The following is a 6,150-nucleotide window of genomic DNA, read 5'->3' as shown; positions in this document are numbered from 1 at the left end:
GTTTAATCCTTTTGGTTTGATATCTGCATTATTATCTAGCAGCATTATCAAGTTCAGCACTGTTCCTGCCCCTGGTTCTGATCTGGGTTCCACTGAAGAATTGATGATCTGGAATAAAAACAGCAAGTGCTGGAGAAGCTCATCGGGTCTGGCCACAGGTGTGGAGAGAAAATCCGAGGGAACATTTCACATCCAATATGACTCTTCTACAGAACTGCTGATGAGTTTCTGCAGCACTTTCCGACTTGAATTTCAGATCGCTCGCATCAGCTGTGTTTTGCTTTTAGTTGGGGATGGTCCCTGTGAGGGATTTTCACTCCCTCAATGCAAGTTCAACTCCAGCCCAGGCAGAGAGTATCCAAATATCGTTTCACCCTTGGCCCGGGAGTGATCTAATGTGAAAGCTCTTTGCTGATCACAGAACAGGCTCAAAACAAATGCACCCGAGTTGGGCACCTACAGTTCTCTCAGTAATGGAGGGCATTGGAGGGATGGCATCAGAAATGTCAACCTGCACTGGAACCAGTTGCTCTGATGTTAGGGTTGAACACCTTTTGGGGCAGTGCAGAGTAAGTTTACTCTGTTGTGGTTCTGTTCGCCGAGCTGGAAGTTTTTGTTGCAAACGTTTCGTCCCCTGGCTAGGAGACATCATCAGTGCTCTGGAGCCTCCTGCGAAGCGCTTCTTTGATGTTTCTTCCGGTATTTATAGTGGTCTGTCCTTGCCGCTTCCGGGTGTCAGTTTCAGCTGTCCGCTGTAGTGGTTGGTATATTGGGTCCAGGTCGATGTGTTTGTTGATGGAGTTTGTGGATGAATGCCATGCCTCTAGGAATTCCCTGGCTGTTCTCTGTCTGGCTTGCCCTATGATAGTAGTGTTTTCCCAGTCGAATTCATGTTGCTTGTTGTCTGAGTGTGTGGCTACTAGGGATAGCTGGTCGTGTCGTTTCATGGCTAGTTGATGTTCATGTATGCGGATTGTTAGCTGGACCCAATATACCAACCACTACAGCGGACAGCTGAAACTGACACCCGGAAGCGGCAAGGACAGACCACTATAAATACCGGAAGAAACATCAAAGAAGCGCTTCGCAGGAGGCTCCAGAGCATTGATGATGTCTCCTAGCCAGGGGATGAAATGTTTGCAACAAAAACTTCCAGCTCGGCGAACAGAACCACAACAACGAGCACCCGAACTACAAATCTTCGCACAAACCTTGAGTAAGTTTACTCTGTAACTAACCAGCAAATAAACCATATCTGTGGGATATTGATATATCTGAGTATCTCGAATGATTGAGTGTTTTATTCCGAGCACAAACTTCAGACAAATCACGCAAGTGATCATGTATCTGAGATGAGACACACGAAGTACATTCACCCTCGATTGGACTGTAAGGTTATTTGTGATAATTTGTCTATGGAGCTTCCTGTCCTGCAACATTTGGAATGATTGCTGTTGTTTTTGGGTGTAAGAATGTTGTGCATTGTGCTGCACATTTGTATCAACGTGTTACAAAACTGCAGCCTGGACAGGTGCTGGACACCCAGATTATTCAGAATATAATCCACTGTTTATAAAATATCAACTCTCCTCAGCACTCACAGTCCAGGCACCTAACAACGTAAGAGACAGGAGTAACCCTTTTCAGACCCTCAAACCTCTACTATCATTCAGTTGCATCACCATAGAATCTCAACAGTGTAGAAACAGGCTATTCAGCCCAGCAAGTCTGCACCAACCCTCTGCAGAGCATCCTTCCCAGACCACTCCCCTGTCCTGTCCCCCGAACCATGCATTTCCCATGGCTAATCCACCTAGACTACGTGGGAATTTAGGGAGGAAACCAGAGCACCCAGAGGAAACCCACATAGACACGGGGAGAATGTGCAAACTCCACACAGGTATTCACCTGAGGCTGGAATCGAACCCAGGCCCCCGGTGCTGTGAGGCAGCTGAGCTAACCACTGAGCCACCGTGCTGCCCCAGCATTGCAGACCATCAGCTTTAAACCTACTTTCCTGCTGTATCTTGCACCCTTCAATCTAACATCTACCAGCCTCAGCCCAACACACACTCAGTGAGGGAGCTCTCACCACTCTCTGTAGTAGAGAATCTAAAGATTGGGATGGAGGACAGTGCACAGTGCCCTGGCGGGGCTGGGGTAGCACACATGTCTCCGTGTTTTGACGGATGGTTTTTCACAGTTAACATTCCACAACTATCCTGTTCACTCTGTGCATGAGTCACCAGTTGGGCCAACAGCCTGGGCAATGCCTTGACGCTAAAATTCCTATCGGTGTTTCAAATTGCTCTTGGTCTCACCTTTCTCCATCTCTGTAGCCTCCTCCAATGCTGGACCACTTGGTATTATTTGACAATTTGAAAGAGTTAATCCTTTCAAATGAAGATATCACCCAAATGAAGATATCATATGACTTTGGGGGCACAACAGTTCAGCGTTTTGAAGGGACGAGGCCTGAGATCAGATCCTCCTCAAAGCCTCCGTGACAATATCTGCCATATCCATGGAGCCCGTCACTACTTATTAACATGCAATAAACTCTCTCTCAGCTAACACAAAGGGGACTCTCCTGCTTAGACCAGGAGGTGGTTTCCTCTCCCACATTAGACCTAACAGGTTCTTTTGGTCCCTACGTGAAAAGGGGATGGTGGCAGGAACCTTCATCCCAAGCAGTAGCTGCTACAGGGGGACACTAAGAACTGGTGACCTACACAATGTTGGTCAGCTGCAGTGCAGATTCAGTACAACATGGTGAGCAGCACAGAAAAGCTGAAGACTGAAGAAAATACACAAGAACTGTTCGTGGCTATTCTCAACAGGATGGCAATTTCAATGAGGTGGGGAAAGCCTTTCAGAGCTGGCATTGTAATGGAAGAGTTAGCAAAGTCCTGGAGATTGAGAAAGCATGACTCTGAAGCAGAGTGATCCTGAGTCAGAGTTCAGCCGTGAGTGAATAGAAACCAGAGGTTCCCTGAGTTAAAAAGTCAGAAATCCCTGTCAGCCCAGGGAAAAATGTCGAAATGGCTGAGTAATGCAGGCTGGAAAAGCGAGAAGTTAAACAGCTACTTCCTGCAGAGTTTGAGCTGGGTGTCACAGTGATTCGTTACCACAGTATATGGGCTACAGGAACAATCAGCAGCAAAAGAAGGTTCCAGCCCAGGGGACAATGAAGCTAGTAATTCGAGCGATAATATTGGGCAGGTTAAAAACCTAAACCAGTCTGAACAAACACAGGATAGAAATTTTGGGAGATTATTCAGGTCATGAAAAAGACAAAGGATACTCATTGGATCTTTTATCATGTCAGGAAGTATTTATTTAGGATTGGAAATTGCTCAGCAAAACTATGATTAAAGTGGGAACCAATTAATAAAGCTGCAAATGAGAAAGGTAGGAATCCTCTATTTTATCCATGAAGCGAGGATCCCTCTTTTATTTGCCAAAAGTTGGAATCCTCCATTTTATCCCCAAAGCATGGGAAAATTATTATGAAATGAAGTATTTTAAGAAAGCAAGGTATGAAATCACATTAGGAAGACTAAGCATCAGAAATAATAATATTACCAGGATGAATCAATTTCAGAGAGGGTCAAACAGGACATCTTGGTGTAATGTATTTCTGAGATAAGAATAGCTTCCAAATTAGATACTAAATCAGAAGCTGAACAAATAAATAAGCTTCCGAACAGATCGGAACATAGCTGATGACATTATAGTTCACCAAGGGGCAAATGTTGCATCAGGTTTTTTTTTGAAGAGATACTGAAAAAAAATTGAGAATTATTTCAACCTCTAAATTAAATAAATTCTTGAAAAAAACAAGAGTTCTGCCTCAGAGGAATCCATTTATAATCCCAATAGATTGAATGATGAAATGTTACCATGGTGATTTCGAGTCAGAATTTGTGGAGAAAGAATTGTTATAGGATTTGCAGATACATTTTTGGGCAGGGATTGGTTTATTACAATGAACTTGGAGAAAACCATTCAGATGGTGAGTGAACCCAAACTATCGACCAATTAGGTTAATGTCGGTTGGTGGAATCTATTATTAAGGAAGAATTAAAGAATCCATTATTAAGCTGACTAATAGGAAACAGGCAGTTAGGATAAATGGGAGTTTTTCTAATTGGAAAGATGTAGCTTGGAGTGCTATAAGTCCCCCAGCTATTTATAATCTATATTAATGACATGGATGCATGGAGAGAAGATATATTTTGTCATATTTTCCTTTGACACTAAAACAGGTGGGAAAGTAAGTGCAATGAAAACGTAAGAGCAGAGGGATCTGGGTGTCCTCATGCAATGTTTTCATTCATTCATGGGATGGGTGGACCACTGGCTAGGCCAGCAGTTATTGCCCATCCCTGGTTGCCTAGAGGGCAGTTAAGAGTTAACCAAGTTGCTGTGGGTCTGGAGTCACATGTAGGCCAGACCAGGTAAGGATGGCAGTTTCCTTCCCTAAAGGACATTAGTGAACCAGATGGTTTTTTTTCCAACAATCGACAATGGATTCATGGTCATCATTAAATTCTTAATTCTAGATTTTCAAATTCCACCGTCTGCTGTGGGAGGGGGATTTGAACCCTGGATTAACAGTCCAGCAATAATACCAGTAGGACATTGCCTTCAAGGATGTTGCCAGGGTTAGAGGATTTGAGCGAGAGGGAGAGGCTGAACATGCTGGGGCTGTTTTCCCTGGCGCGTTAGAGGCTGAGGGGTGACTTTATAGAGGTTTATAAAATCATGAGGGGCATGGATAGGGTAAATAGACAAAGTCTTTTCCCTGGGTGGGGGAGTCCAGAACTAGAGGGCATGGGTTTAGGGTGAGAGGGGAAAGATATAAAAGAGACCTAAGAGACAACTTTTTTCACTCAGAGGGTGGTACTTGTATGGAATGAGCTGCCAGAGGATGTGGTGGAGGCTGGTACAATTGCAACATTTAAGAGGCATTTGGATAGGTATATGAATAGGAAGGGCTTGGAGGGACGTGGGCCAGGTGCTGGCAGGTGGGACTAGATTGGGTTGGGATATCTGGTCATCATGGACGGGTTGGACTGAAGGGTCTGTTTCCATGCTGTACATCTCTATGCCTCTATATCACTTTCAGAAAATATGCTGAATTCAAAACAAGAATTCAAATAGCTACCCATATGTGATAACCCCCTGGGAACACCAATTAATCTCCTCGTGGCTGAATATGTGTTGCTGGTTAAAGCACAGCAGGTCAGGCAGCATCCAAGGAACAGGAAATTCGACGTTTCGGGCCAGAGCCCTTCATCAGGAATCCTGATGAAGGGCTCTGGCCCGAAACGTCGAATTTCCTGTTCCTTGGATGCTGCCAGACCTGCTGTGCTTTAACCAGCAACACATTTTCAGCTCTCATCTCCAGCATCTGCAGACCTCACTTTTTACTCGAAGATAATCTCCTCGTGGACCTGGTTGAGTATAAGTTCCCTTATTTCCTCCCAAAACCATTTTGATTTAGCTCCTTCCCTCTATCCTTATCCTCCCTCATGTTTAATGGTTTGTATCCCCCATGATAGGCTTTGCATGGAAATATCCAATTGGCTGCACAGGCATTTTACTGGCAGTAGTTCACCGTTTAAAAAAAAGTCACACTGATTTGGTGGTGAAAAAATATCTGTTTGGTTTTTGTGTAAGAACACTTTGAAAAGTAAAATGAAGCAGAGCCAAGGATGGGACTGGGTTGGGACTGGCTCATGTACACCACGAGTAGTGGCTCTGTTTTGGTCTTCAACAATAGACAGTGTTCCTTTCCAGTCAGGATTCCTGAGTTATTACACCACATAAAGAGGTTTATGAGACACAAACATCTAAAACACACAAAAAAAAATCTAAAGAAGCCCTAAGGAAAATAGATGATCCATATCTTACATTTTGGCAAGCTGAAGTTTATGACAATGATCATCTCATGAATATCAAGTTAGGCACTGGGATAAGTGCCACTATATTATCAAATAACAAGCCCCACGGTTAAGAAAACACTACAGCTGCAGCCATGTGGTCCAGATTAAATGTACAATATATCCAACACTCTAATGTACAGGATGCCAAATAATGGAAAACCCAAATATGATGACAGAATCCCTACGGTGTGGAAGTAGG

This window comes from Hemiscyllium ocellatum, chromosome 25 (genome assembly GCF_020745735.1).
Source record: "Hemiscyllium ocellatum isolate sHemOce1 chromosome 25, sHemOce1.pat.X.cur, whole genome shotgun sequence".
In the NCBI taxonomy this organism is placed as follows: Eukaryota; Metazoa; Chordata; class Chondrichthyes; order Orectolobiformes; family Hemiscylliidae; genus Hemiscyllium; species Hemiscyllium ocellatum.
The sequence above is the reverse complement of the archived record's forward strand: the minus strand, read 5'-3'. Positions refer to the sequence as shown.